This window comes from Colias croceus, chromosome 18, assembly GCF_905220415.1.
Source record: "Colias croceus chromosome 18, ilColCroc2.1".
Lineage (NCBI taxonomy): Eukaryota > Metazoa > Arthropoda > Insecta > Lepidoptera > Pieridae > Colias > Colias croceus.
This window is the reverse complement of record NC_059554.1, coordinates 5,531,987-5,548,090: the sequence shown is the minus strand read 5'-3', so window position 1 is coordinate 5,548,090 and position 16,104 is coordinate 5,531,987.

Sequence of the window (16,104 nt, the reverse complement as noted above, 5' to 3'; positions counted from 1 at the left end):
ACCATTTTATATGATAACTAGAGATTAACATAGTATACTGTAACTTAATTCTGCCATTAATGTCTCTAGAAAACTAGAGATGAGTTAAGTTTTTAATTACACTGTGCTGCAATTATTATCTGTGATACCGTAAAGGACTCATACGTTATAATTGACTGCGACAATTTAAATACTGACTCAATTATTACAGACACAGATTTTCGTTTGAAAACACGTCCTAAAGTACGAAGTGGCTGAAACAAAAGTCATACATTTCCACTAACAAGAGCCTCCCGTGATCGAGATTCAAGGCGTGTGCAAGGAGCTCTCATACGGGAACAAAATCACAACTTTGCTCTCAGTTAGTTATTTGATTACGAAGTTGTTGTGCACTGTAACTGCCGTAACACCTATAGTGCATCCTACTGAATGTTTAACGCATGGTGGCGCAAATATATTATTTAGCTGTCCTTGCGTCTCCGCGAAATGTTTATTAAGTGTTGGATATGATTTATTTAGTTTAATGCTGTTTTCGAAATATGCTGAAATGTAATCGTGCGCGCGAGAAAAATAGAAAAAATAGCTGTAATTAATTAGTTATAAATGCGGACGATTACTATATTCTAGATGGGCATTTAGGCAACTATTGCTTGTTATATTCAATCGAATAAGATAGTTTATTCAGAGGTTCAGCTCATATTTAATTTTCAGCAAAATCTGAGGTTTTCTCATCTCATAATCATGGATATTGGAAGTAAACCTTACTTACTGTTAACTGTATACGATAGTTTAAAGTCTGTAAATCTTACACACTGTCGTGTCGTTAAAAACGATTCAATAGCCTTTGTGATAATAGCCTCGCTCCTATATTGTTTGCATCTTGATTTATTGAAGCGAGTTAGATTAATTGTCTATTCAAGTCCCCTTTAAGACCTCCAACTGGGCTTATCGGTGACTACCAGTGGTAATTGGCTAGAGTTTAACGTGCCTTTTGTCTACGAAACGGTCAGACGTTACCTCAGCTCTTGCAAATTAGTGGTAGTTTGTTAAAGGATAAATAATTAACGGATCCATTCAGTACCTATCAGTATTGATCTTCGAATCCTCTCGATTGATGAACAATAGGTATTCCTTGTAACAGATTTATTACGTTGATAGAGATTATAAATAAATAGATAAGCCTTGTCAATCATTATAGTAGTGTATTACCAATTACGGGCTCACAACCAAAGAGAACAATCACATTGATTTGCTATCATTATCACAATAAAACCACAACATAATAGTCGTCCAAAGCAATAAATTACTTACAATTCAGTAATTTGATGACCATAACACACTGTTTTTAATATAAAACTGAAATAATAGAAACATCACAAAAGTTTCATTCGTCAGTTACGTGCCCTCAAAACAATTAAATTGATGCGCATTCTTGTTGATCAGAAGCGAATCTCCATAAAGAGCCAGAGGAATATTAGAAAAGTTTTTCGATCGCCTGAATAGTACTGGCTACGTGAGACACAAATATTGCAACGGAGGCAGGGATAATCTGCTGGCTCGGTGCCAGTTTACAATATGTAAGCGTAGTTTTCAATAGAGCAGTTTAGGTACAAGCAGCCCAATAGTCTAGCGACAATTAAGAGGTATGTGCTGTGATTATTGAGTATGAAACTAGTGTGGGCATGCGATGGCCATATAATACAACTTCTGCGAATACCTCTGCGCTATTGTGCGGAACTATCGCATTATCTTACATTCCACTCTACATTGTTCTATTGATACAAGTGAACGTATTCGACACGATAAAGTAATTTAACATCAAAGGTGGTGTTGTGATTATAAACATAGTTTGCGAACATTTTGAACTAAATGTGAATGATAATCGAGCTCGTCACTTCAAACGCTTAGAAAATAAACGAAGCGAACATGTATATTTATTATAATAATAGTTTCAGGTTAATCTTGTTTAAGTTATGAATAGTAAGGCAAAAAAAAAAGATAAAAGTAATGTTTATAGTCTCAACAGATTATATTATAGAATAGAGTTTTCAATTCCCCAGAATTATAATAAACATTTCATATCGCTATATCGTTGTTTTATTGTATTATTTGTTTTTTACTGTCGTTTTGTTTCAATTTAATGTAAAAATATAATGCACCGTCAAAATTATAAGTCAGCCCATGGTTTTCTCATATACGTACCTACATCAAGGGTCGAGGATACCCTTCGGCAAATTGTAAGCCTCGACCACAAAAGCATAAATTGCCGTACATGCTCTAAATACATAGTTATATAAAAACCGAGGGCTATATATTTCAACATAGTTTTGACAAAAATATATAATTTAATTATTTCCTAAAGACTTTATTGTTTAATTAATAAAGAAAAAGATTAATACTCTTTATGATATTACATGTTTTTGCTCGATGACTTTCCGAACCCAATTACCGACCATCGCATTAAATTACGATTAAAATATTCTCTAAGATTCGTCTGAATCCTATAGAAGATTTCCAGCTTGCTCACATTGTTTATAAACTCTAGACTTCTAAATAATCGTGCTCTACACTGTTACATAATCCCTTGTTCCAAGACAAGAACATTAATCCAGAGACTTTCAACGTCTCGGCAAGACGAGCAGGAAGGCATGAATCATCGCCAAACATTGTCGCTCCACCGCTACACCACATGGATACAGGAAGTGGAAAATGCTCCATCATTTAGCTAGCCTACTTCCTCCGGATATGAAGTGTGTATCGCCATGTCTCCACGTCACCTTAACGACCTGTTATTTTTACGATGAATGAGCGCTTTTGGGATTAGTTCAGAGTCGATAGGAATACAGATTTTTTGAAAAATGATAGTTTTGTTGTATATTGGAAATAAAATAAATATTTAGAAAACGGATGTTTTTTAATTATTCTCGATGCTAGAAACAGTATTTTTAAAGGATTTAAAAATGAGTACCTATCTAGTTTATACAAATTATTAAATATCCAATAAATTGTATGGTTGCAGGTTTTTGGGGACTGAAACGTCTTAAAAATACAATCATATTCTTCAAACTTAAATAAATATCTACGTATTGAAATCAATATTGAGACATAAAATACACAAATCGGTCACACTACCTACCCATTTCAAAAATAATCCCATGACCGATTTAATGGTAAGATTTTATCAGTGATATTTGGGAAATTCATACACCCGAAGATCTTGTAAAGCGGTTATAACCCCGACAGAAGCCAGTTATAAATAATTCTGTCGGAATTTATGATAAAATGTTGACATGGGTATAATCGGTGAGCCAAACATACAATAGTATCAAACGGTTCTCTGAGAAAACACTCGACCTTCGTAAATACAATGGAACATGTTTAATACTTAAGGACAGGAAGCTAAACTTTTCGATCTTTGGCATGTTTTGAAGTTTTATATTTATGGTATTGTATTGTTACGTTTTAAGATCATTCAAATGTAAATGTGGTTTTGTATTTCAAAAAAACTACTAAATGTTAATTTTTTTAGAAGAAAAGAATAAATAAATAATCGTTTATTTCCAACATTATTTGCTACATACATTTAATGATTGATTGATTGGTGACTAAAATGTATTAATTTTTAACATTTAGTCGCCACAACGTGAACATAATTTTCCGGACAGTCTTTAGTAAAAAAGATTGAATGAAGATAAAACGCTCAAATGCAATCCCTGGAACATGCTTCTTTGATAGTACCTACACTTTGTTCACTTATACTACGAAGTTATAGATGCAGTAAAATCACAGATCATTACGATGTTATATGGTCAAGATCATCACAAAGCCCGTAGCCGAGTGATATACGGGAACACGACTATAATTATCGCAAGGACACGTCTGATCTATTAGTCAGTGTCAATGTTATGCGCTACATCGGTCAGCGTATAATATCCGGTTGGGAATAAGGGCTTTGTTAGATAGAACGCGTTTTAGAGCGCTAACAAGCGTCGGCAATCTGTTTGATGGTGGGGGTTACCTATCTTAATCTTGAATTTTAATATTCCGAATATCATAATCCAGAAAACGTTTGGACATTTTTTCATAACCCCGAATTTCAAAATTTCGAAGTTTTGTTTGCCAAATAATCGTAACTCCGAATTTCATTTGCCCATTTCTTTATTTGTACGATGTTTTACAATCCAGACGAATGAGTTCCAGACATACGAAATCTAAATGCACAAAATCCAGATGACCGTAATCCATATGCACGAAAGCCAGATTTTTAAAACACAAATTTTTGAAATACAGTTAATTGATATCCAGACAAACAATGTCCAGATTTTTGAAATTCAAATAAACGATATCCAGCGAAACGAAATCCTTCCAGGGGGTCGCAGCACGAACCTAACCTAACCTAGATTTTAACACTTTAACCTTTCTGTAATGGGCAAGTAAAACAATAGCGAGTCGGTTCTGGCACTCGCCGGCCGCTGCCGCGGCACGCTCGCTTCGCTCGCTCGGCTCGTGCATGGGGGGTCACAGTTCAAACCTAACCTAACCTACTGAGTCGAATTTGACACTTAAACCTTTCTGTAATGGGCAAGTAAAACAATAGCGAGTCAGTTCTAGCGTGGGGGTCGTAGTTCAAACCTAACCTACTGAGTCGACTTTGACACTAAAACCGGTCTGTAATGGACAAGTAAAACAATAAACTTACTTACTGACAATGTTTATTTTCAGTCGATAGTAAAGGTATAATCACGATTGTATGGAAATCAAATAAAAAGATTATGAAAATCTGGCAATAGTTTATCTGTTATACGATTATATGGGAACCAAATAAAAAGATTATGAAAATTTGGCAATAGTTTATTTGGGAAATGGTACGATGGGAAACAAAAAAAAGTATTCGGAGAATCTGGTATAATGAGATCTGTATTACGAGAATACGAGAAACAAAAAAATACTTTTTAAAAATCTGGTTTTGGTGCATCTGGAAATCGATTCATCTGGGCAATTAAAAAAGGAATTTTAAAAATTTGTCATTCATTACATCTGTCTATTAAAAGTTCTAACAACCGTTTTCGGGGTTTTAAGATTCGGGTAAAAGAAATTCGAGTTTTTAATAGGTTACCGATGGTGGGGTATCACCGCGTAGTACAACACAATTTGGAGTAATAGAAAGTTCATTTTCACACGCAGTTCTCACCTTGCCAAAAATGTTGGTGATTATAACAGGTAGGTATGAATATGTTTTTCTTTTTGAAGCGATATATCTGTAACGTAGTAACTATTAAGTCAAGTATTAAGTCAGTTTAGCGCTTTGACGCACGTTAAGTACGCGTTCTATCTGGCAAAGGCATATGGGATGTTACAGTCTTCTGTCGCAGAGTACGTGCTTTTCGTGTGGAACTTTAGAACGTTCTGGACGTTTATAGCTGTGTATGAGTTTGAGACGCTGTATGTTGTGAAGTGCTAAGACTTTTAAATATTTAAAGATAAGGGTCAAGCAGTGATATTTTGTAGAAAATAGCATAGAAATAGCGTACTTGTATAATGTATTTTTACTATAAAAATGTTTTGGAAAATCAGACTAAATATATTAAATACTAGCTGTGCTCCGCCGTTTCACCCGCAGTGCTCGGCTCCTCTTGTTCTTAGCGAGATGAATGGTCTATCTAACACCGAAAGAATTTTTCAAATCGGACCAGTAGTTCCCGAGATTAGCGCGTTGAAACAAACAAAATCTTCATCTTTATAATCTATACTAATATTATAAAGCTGAAGAGTTTGTTTGTTTGAACGCGCTAATCTCGGGAACTACTGGTCCGACTTGAAAAATTCTTTCGGTGTTGGATAGCCCATTTATCGAGGAAGGCTATATTATATCATCACGCTACGAACAACAGGGGTGGAGCCACGGGGTTGAAACCGCGCGGAGCAGCAAGTATTAGTATAAATCTAAGTATATCTGCCTTAAATGGTTACTCAATCGCAAATACAAGCACAAAAAGTACCTAAGGTGCGTAATTGGAAATTTGATATATAATTAATAAAATAAAACTCATAATGTATCTATATAATATTTATTTTTATTGAAAAAGTAACTAACCATGTCATTGTATCGTCCGATTCATCGAAACTAGTTGGTGTCAATTATTCGCTGAATTTCATACACGCCAGCAGACCATTAGCAGACAATAAGTTGTTTGCTATAAACTTTTATAATCGAAATTCCTATACATTATATGTATTCTTCGAAATGAGGACATCCTCAACAATCAATATCAATATCACTACGAATATTATTTGTTTTTTTCGGGTTCCGAACCACGACGAAGGTAGAGGAACGACGAACACGTAGAGGTAGATATCAACCTGAAATTCATATATTAAGACTAACGTTCACTTTGAAGCTGAGAATGAATCAAACTTTTAAGCAAAAGCCACTTTTTTAAAATATATATTCGATATTCGAAAAGGAATCAAAACCTACACCTGCCTGTGAACTCAGAATATTGAAAAACATAAATATTTCGGAACATTTTATAATTATATATAGGATTGTACGGAACTTTTGGTACGCGAGTCCGACTCGCACTTGACCGGTTTTTCTTTATTTAAGCTTTGTATGGCAAATTTGTATTTGATCTAATATACAAGGATATTCTTAATTTTTGAAGCATGAAATATCTTAAGAGAAACATTATTTTCAAAGATCAAAGAGAAATAGTACATGGAGTAAATATGATACTGTTTGACATTGTTTAAGAATTCTAATTTTAATTTCTTCAATCGTAAAAACTGAAATATTCCATCAGATTAGAATTTTGTTATATTATATCCTTCCCACATTTATTAAATCACCTTTTCTTTAGAAAGATATTTAAAAAGGCTATTGATTATTCCAAAAAAAAAAAACACTGGTATTATCATACAAAAAACGGAAATAAACGTTGCCAAGGATCTCTAAGACCCACGAAAGCATGAAAGGAGGCCTTTTTACAAATCTATCATACACTCGTATATGTTACTAAGTCGCTTTTTATTACACTTCAAAGTACACTTGAAAGCAAAGACTGACTTATTCTTTATGAAAACAAGCACTATTGAACACGCCCCTGATTTTTTCATAAATTCAAAAGACATGTTCGTATCAAAACATGTTGGTAAATTAAGAAAAAATGCTACGGGAGCTTACAATAAGGAGAGCTTTAATATATTTTGATGAAAGCTTTAAGGGCTTTTGCACGAGGTCTTTCTCAATGCGTCTGACGCACAAAAAACGAAATAATGCGTTTTTTGTGAATGTTATAACAATCAGCAAATATACCAGTTAATCATAAGGTTTTAAGTATTTTCTTTTCAAGTTATAAGATCTGTAAAAATATAAACAAGTAATATATTTCTTATTTTTTGTTATTTCTGATTAAATTCTAAAATACCAAATATGTATTCTAATATTATGTGTATTGTATATTTAACAAATTCATTTATCTGAAAAATATTAAAATATTTTTGAAAAAAACTTTCACAATATTATTTAATCCTTACTTCACGATTGGTCCATTCAGAGATTGATAGGACGTGGAATAAAGCTGCTAGTTTTCAAGCATAATTAAAATAAATCATAAATGCTAGCATTCATCATAGAAAAATAAAACGCGCAGACGGAGAAAATAAATTTGCAGTAGTTGCTGTTGGTTCGAGGCGACCTCATTCAATAGGCAAATCTCATTAGCATAGAAATGGAAGTCATTAACGATCGATACAACCCTTTTTAGGGTTCCGAGCCCCTTTGACCTGGACGAAGACTAAGGTAAACTTCATAGGAATGTTATTCGTGACCCTAATGTACTACTTAAATTACCTTCGCAACTCACCTTATAACTTGGTGTTGTTCCGTATGGGAACGTATAGTTTCGAGTGAGGGTAATAATATAAATTCTGAGTTATGTGTTGGAGTTGATTATGATTAAGCAAATTCCAGACTACCCAGGGACCAATTTATGTGCACTTAATAATCTCGAACTTGAGTTTAGTTCAACTACTATTCTACGACTTGGGTTAGCTGGAACTTAATCTTTAACACGCATGGCTAACTAACGCAATTTCACATTGTTGGTTCGTGGCATACACGATAAAGTGATTTATTATATTGTTGTTTGGGATGACACGGAATTTAGTATATTTCATTTCCTTTCAGGTTGCTATTCTCTTTTCACAGTAAACGACGTATATACCTAAATAATAATAGAACAACTTAATTAATTCAGAAGACAGTTTTCTTTTAAAAATAAATAATTTTCAGAAAATGTCTACTATGACAGTGATCTCTTATTTGTGAAATTATAGAAGAAGCTTTATTTTTACTGCTGCTCAGAACGATTACTTAAGAGTAAGACATTTTTTTATACATTTCTAGAAACATTTTTTTTAAATATTTATTGAAAAGGAGATTGGAAGCCATATTTTATGAAATTGATATGAAACTGTTTCTTTGCTAGTTAAGCAACAATTATTTAACATATTATTATCATTGCTAATTCATCTTATCATTGCTTGTTTAAAATAAAGTTTTTCATTAACAAAAAGCTCCATATAAATGTACATTCGTTACTCACAAATACATTCGCTAATTCAATCACCGATTTACATTATAACTTCGCAGTAACAAAAGCTTTAATAAAATGTATTTGTTGTAATTACAAAGTGGATTATATCCACGCCAGTTGCGATAATCTGATTGATATCAATGTACGATTGTGGTTTCTGATGTTGATTTAATAGATTGTATGAGATACCGACTCGCTGTTTGCCGCTGAAATGAGTAAAATATTGTATCCTGATATTTACTTAAATTAATGTTTGCTATGTTCTACTGCGGTATAGTTTAATTATAGGGTACATATTCGGTACGGCCCGTGGCTTGAGCGGATTGTACGAACATTAATTAATTATGTTTAATTATAAAATGGTATGGTGTTAAATGTATTTATGAGGCCTGAGTACAGATTAATGAATAATCATTTTATTTCTCGCTGAATATTACTTGTACTGGAGAGCAAGTTGTGTTATCGGATATGATATTGGCTAGCCATGAAACAGTGAGACATGGAAATGAAATCAGATAATTTTTTCTTAGGTTTATAAAGTAATATGATGAATAGTAAAAGCAAGTTTGTAGAAGCAGAGGCTTCGAAAAAAATAATACACTCAAAGTTACAGCCATGTAGACAGTTCTTGCACTCGTAACTTTTGGTGTTGTGGCATCCACAATATTTTGATATTTGAGGAACTAACCAAGTAGTGAAGTGAAGTTACACAGGACAGGAATAGTTCTCTAATTAAAAGTTAAAAGAGTTGTGATAATGACGATGTGTGCTTGTTAGCGTATGCCGTACACGCCGAACCAAGACATGTCAACCGCACGCACGCCACGTATTCATCCTGTGTTCTCATTACAGCTAGAAAAAAGAATAGGCTTCATGAGTTGGCACGTATTTATGGTACCCAATTATTACATTGGCATTCATCCAATGCAATTTCGGAACTAAACACGACGTATTCGGTCGAAAATTCGAGTTCTTTTTCAAGCTCACCTTTATTCGCCTTTGAAGCGGCGAAACTCAATAAATTACAAATCGGCTGAACGTAACGATATAATAAATTATCGACGTAGCTCAAGTAACATAACAGTAAAACAGACTTGTAATCTTAATGACCGCATTTGGGAACATATAACAACTATTTTTATTGCTGAAATTGTGCGCGTACAAAGTAATTATATTTCGAGGTGCGATTAAATTTTATTGTAATTGACCTAGACTTTTATTATTTTGCTTTGCTAGATATTTTCGTTTTAATAGTCATTTTATTTATGTCCTTGAGAATTTATTTAATAATTTATACACATTATAGGGATACGTAATGGTAAAAAATTTTCATTATCATGAATTTATATTTTTATGACTCTACGTCAATAATATTTGCCAAAATCGAAGCAATTCCAAAAATAGTAGCGACGCAATTAGACCAATCTAATCTAACCTCTGAAGTTATATCAGAATTACGAGTAAAATCACGCAACTGATTCACTGTTTTCACAGTTATTTATTCATGGCATAACGTATAATGTAAAACTTTAATCAACGTTCGCAGTCGTCCTTCATAATTGAGCGAGTTACCAATAAACCGATAGCTCACGTGGCCGTGATGGTCATTGATATATAATTAGATGATTTATTTTCAATGCGAACGCCAATTTGTAGAGAATTAGTCTGAATGCACATTTATATTGCATAAAATATTCATTTTTCTACTCTTTTTATCCTGTTTGTTTAATGTTTTGTTAGTTGATTAAATATAGACCAAGAATGACAATAATGTATTATTTTGTGATATGTCTATAGTATCTGTTCATATATCAAATTTACCTTATGTATTTAAATTTACATCTAAGGTAATTTTACAGTTTGGAGACCAGTCTGATCTCTACAATAAGACGTGTTTCTAGTGTTATGATGCTGACCTACCTTAATAAATCGTAAGCCCAAAATTGTAAGTCACTCTGTGGAGTCAAAAAATGCTCTAACAATTATTATAACATTAAACCAATTGAAGCTTCTATGTCGCAGACATATTATACATATATACATTACTCGTACTTGTTTCGCATCTTGTACAATTAACTAATTTAGACGAATAGAGGTCTATCCGAATCCAATTATAGTGACATGTAAGGCCTAGACTATTCAGAATTGGTCTGGGCATACAATGCGTCTTGTAAGCCACAAACGAAATGAATTTTGTTAAAAAATTATTTAACGTTATATCGAAATGTATGTTAGTGGACATAATGAAGCATTTTCTTTAAGACTTATTGTATAATCATTTTTCAATTTACATTTCAATTTTTTAATAATTGTATACACACTTTGCTAACACTTAGTATACAAGGTACGTAGGTAGCTAACAATATGCACCGTTATTTTCTAATTATTTCTACCAAACTTTATTATACTTAATTAAGGAAATAATATACCCAAATTCTAAAGTAATGTGGAAAATGCAGCACCTGTTTTACCAAAACTTTTCATTGTGTTATTACAATGTTATTTCAATGTTTTGTTTGATGTTCATTAGTTATTAATTAATATATTTATTATACCTACATCAACATATCATATATTTAATGATGAACAAAGCATAATATGATATACCAAAACATTGATGTAATCGAGGGTTTATTTTCAGAAATCTTAATTCAGAATATATTTTAAAGTGAACCTGAATATTGGAAACATAGATTTTAATATTTCTCTTATTACTGTAATAATTCTGAATGAAATATTATTTCAGCTGTCGAAGGCTCTCAAAGTAGCGGATCTTAAATACATTATATATAGCGAAGGAGCGCCGTGAATTTCTTTCCCTTTTTCTAACACTAAAGCACTCGAATGGCACTTCAAAGGATCCATAATCTTGAATTATCGGAGGACCGTAAAATCAGGTATTGTGCCGTTAATACACGACTTGTCAAAAGGTCGCCGTTTTTAATTCTGTCCCTTCTTGCAACCTGTCCAATTTTGCTAAGAGAAAATGGATGTAGGTGACCACAGCGGAAATCCGAGCCAGTACGTAGGAGCGTAATGTCAGGCGCGGGTTAACTAATTGGGTGGGGCGGGTCGGATGTGCGAACAAGGCAAATGAAGATTTATCATCTCCCCGGTCCTTGGACACCGGCCACCGGTCACCGCTCGCCGCTACCTATAGTCTACACATCACAATATATTTCTTATTGTTACAGTGCTACCTGAATAGTTCCAAGTGCTTCTATAGTTTTAGGGTATTGTGTATATACATACTTACTTCTTCACACGGCTCCACCTTTTTGTGTATGTACCATTGTACGTATGGATGTACATTACTTTTGCACGCTCTGTTGCGTGAACGGCTTAATGGATTCATGCTCCAGAGGTGTTTTATTCGTTTTCATTGTTATAATGACATTGCATAAAATCATAAATAAACGGAAATATCTGAAGCCTAATTTTATCTTCCTTGTGACACAAAATATAAATAAACTAGATTTCCGCCCGCGGCTTCGCCCGCGTTTGCAAAGGAAAACCCGCATAGTTCCCGTTCCCGTGGGATTTCCGGGATAAAAACTATCCTATGTGTTAATCCAAGTTACCCTCTATATGTGTGCTAAATTTCATTGTAACCGGTTCAGTAGTTTTTACGTGAAAGAGTAACAAACATCCATACATCCATACAAACTTTCGCCTTTATAATATATATTAGACAATTATCTACATAGGCACTTTTTATATAAACTTTAAAATAAACCAGTCTTTTATTTAGTAATATTCAAGTTTTGTTAACTAGCACGTACATATAAGTAAATAGTAGTAGGGTACTGACATAAAGGTCAACCCAACTTACTAATTGTGCGTGGGCCTGTATCAGAGACTAGTATAACAAATAAATAATTGAACTATGAACTTTATTGACATTTTGGTCATATTGATATTTTGTGACGTTTTGTTTTAATTACACGTTTATTAATACTTTATTATGTATAAGATTATGTTGTTGGCCTGCAATATCCCTGAATACTTTTTGCCCCTAATAAGAACGAATACGATACGTTATTATTTTCTTAAATAGTCTTTTAGTGGAAGAGTAAGATCGATTTTGCTAATAATTCGTAATAAAATTACAACAAAATTAAATTCTATTTGAAGCCCATACTTCGAATAGTTAATATCGAAGTTAGTATTTTCTAGGGTTTGATTTTACGCGAGTATTATACATTTAGAAATTAAAGACTTTTTAACGGATTTTAAACGCGATTTAATCATTATATTATTTTCCCGACGTTTCGAACACTTTACAGCGAGCGTGGTCACGGGGAGACTGAAACGTCGGGAAAATAATATAATGATTAAATCGCGTTTAAAATCCGTTAAAAAGTCTTTAATTTCTAAATATCGAAGTTATCAATTCACATCCAAATACAAACACGCGTCAAAGGAATGCAACTCCACAAATTCACGATAGCACGTTCCATCGCTTATGATTTATACATGAAGTATCAGTTTAATTATAACGCAGACGCATCGATGCCAACAATTCGTGGGCTACAAATAGCAGCTGATTTTGTAGCAATTAACTTGAACGGGATTATTAGCCTGGCCAGATGATCAACTGCTGTAGGCGCTCGCTGCGAATTAACTCAATCACGAAACGCAGTTAAGTGAGGTAAAATATCACAAAAAGATTTATGGAGGCAACGCAACGCTTAATCGTAATATTTTAAAGGTTGTTTTATTAATGTTAAAATATTCTTTAGTAACTGAACGCTGTAAATTTTAATTAATTGGTTTAACGTTACTGACGTAAGTGTATATATCGTCAATCAACGTGTCGTCAACTTTAATGTTTTATCGTATTTTTATTTATATATAGGCACAATATAATATCAGGCTACGTGCGCTACATTATATCTCTCTTTGTTGAATATCATCATTCAATGATGTTAATTTTTCTCCAATAACCATTTCATTGTTAATGTTTCTTACACAAAAAATGACACAAATAAACATAGCGTTATCTTTAAAAATATTCTTGATAACATGTCGTTCCAAAAACTCGCCACGTTTCACTCGTTTCTCAAACGTAGGATATGCGCTACGTCTGCTACAGTAACAACGGTCACTACAACCAGCCCTTGCTGCGAGTGCTACGACTTTGGCTACGACACATTTCACAAACATCTACAACTTTTTCCAATATTGTATGATTTACGAATTCAAATGCGTGAACACACAATACACATATTTCTGTAATATCCCAGATATTCAGTAACTGGTATCAAACATGTACTTCGATAATAATAATCACTGAAAATAAAAATAATCCTCATTACATTTAAAATGAGAGCATAATATGAAAACGTCGAAATACCAGTTATTTAAAAGATCTGTTTTGGTCATTTTAAGCGAGCTAAATTATTTTATGCAAAACGATTAAATCTTTTCCATATAACATGAGTGGAATGGTTGCATAGATGAGTGAATAAACCCGCATATATAAGATTATTCTCCATCAAATTAAGCAGCGCTTTCCGAGCATATTATGAAAGTGGAACACATGATTTAGCCTCAAGAGCGGTGTAAAAAGTGTGGACCATTAAAATAATATATCTTAAAGCGTTTTAAGTGTGTCACCAGACTCGAACGTTTAGTAAGAAAATGACTGTGGAAGAGCATTTCACGGGCCACAAAATCTCCCGTGAAAACAATCGTAAAAATGCTTTTATTACTCAAACATTCACCATTGATTCACGGCCCAAAACAATAAAAATACTGACTCAATCAACCCACCAAATTTTACGGGCGTTTGTAGGTGAGTGAATTTATTGTAGGAATTCCAATAAAATAATGTTTCATTTACACCTTGCCTTAGTACGGGACTTAATGTTTTATAGCCACAAAGCGGCACAATAGAAACAATTTATGTTTCGCTCATATACTGACTTAATACATACGCGCTCTCTTTGCTCAATGTGATTTTATAATGAGTTTTCCTTAATAAACATTCCTTAAGCTCAGATTACATCAAATTATGTTTGACGAAACTTTTTAAATGAATAAGGAAAAGATGTTTCATGTACGAGTCACATGTGTTTGTATGTAAAAGCATAAACACTTAATTAAAGTCGGTTGTTTATTATAATACGTGTAATTAATTAAAACAATGTGTTCATATAAAACACTCGCGCAGATCTCATTTAATATTAGGCAGCTATCAACAAGCTCGCACAAACGGTTTGTTAACATGGATAAATTTGAGGCTCATGAATCTCAACGTCGCACGCATGTAGGGACTGTCCTTTTCCACTGTTGTTCATTTTTCTTCCCTTTTACCCGGAGCAAACGGTAAAGAGAAACTTAATTGGAGGCTTTCCCGCCGACTCTCAGGCTCAATGAAAAATTATGAGGTAAACGAGCACACGCTCGGGAATTTCATGCTCTTTCTAGACGCTTCGCAAAAGAAATGTTTACGCGTCTTCATAAGCATTCTTAAATAAATGGGCACATGTCGGTAATGAACGTCGTCGTGTCTTTGATTGCTCAGATATACGATGCAGCCGTGTCTAAAGTTAATATTTACACAAATTTGTTTTACGTTATAATATCTTTATTATATAAATAATACCAGAATGCAGGTATAAATTCTACAGATTATAGAGGGCATAAAACGTGTAACCATTTAAGTAGGTTTTAAAAGAGCTTTCATGCATTTCATTAACATTTAAAGTGGGCAATCTTGAATAATTCTAGAACAAGTAAACATTACACCTTCGTATTTAATAGAAAATGAGGTAGAAAGCGTTTCTAATTGGTTAACCAACTCGGTGGCGAATTACGTTAGCAGTTCATTGCGCTCCTGGGAGTCCCTGCGGCTACTCGTGAGCTCGTGTGTTGCTACAGATTATATCACCTGCGATATTGCAGCAAACCGCTCATTTGTCTATACATATATGTGTATGCTTACTGATGTAAAGATGTAAGGTAATTTTATTAAAATATATGAATATATGTATCTTAAAAATAAATAAATGTATCCTCGTATTTATGTGTTTTCATTCCCGTTTTAAATGCCAGCAACACATTTTTAGATGTGTTTGTAATTGCCTTATTGGTGAATTCGTGAACCACCAGGCAATTCACAAGCTTGTTTGCTCACTCTCATACAAAAATACAAGTAAAAGAAAATACCGAATCAACGTCATAATGAAGTAAAATAAAAAATCTGTGGAATAGCATTGAATCGAGATCTTAAATCGTTATCATTATTAATTATGAGTACCATTGAAAAGATTGGTATGACCTATAAGATAAATGTGTTATCAGAAAAACGTACGTTCTCTCAATTATGCGATACATACGAATAAATTTATCAAACACCTTATAAAAATTTTCACAAAAATTCGAATCAGACCAATCAGTGCTCCGAAAATATAATAGAGATAAGTTGAGCGAACTTGAAGTACTGCGTTCGTTACTAAAAAACTTTCAGGTTAAAATTTGCCATTTACTAATTGAAAATGTTGGTATTTTAAAAATTTTCACA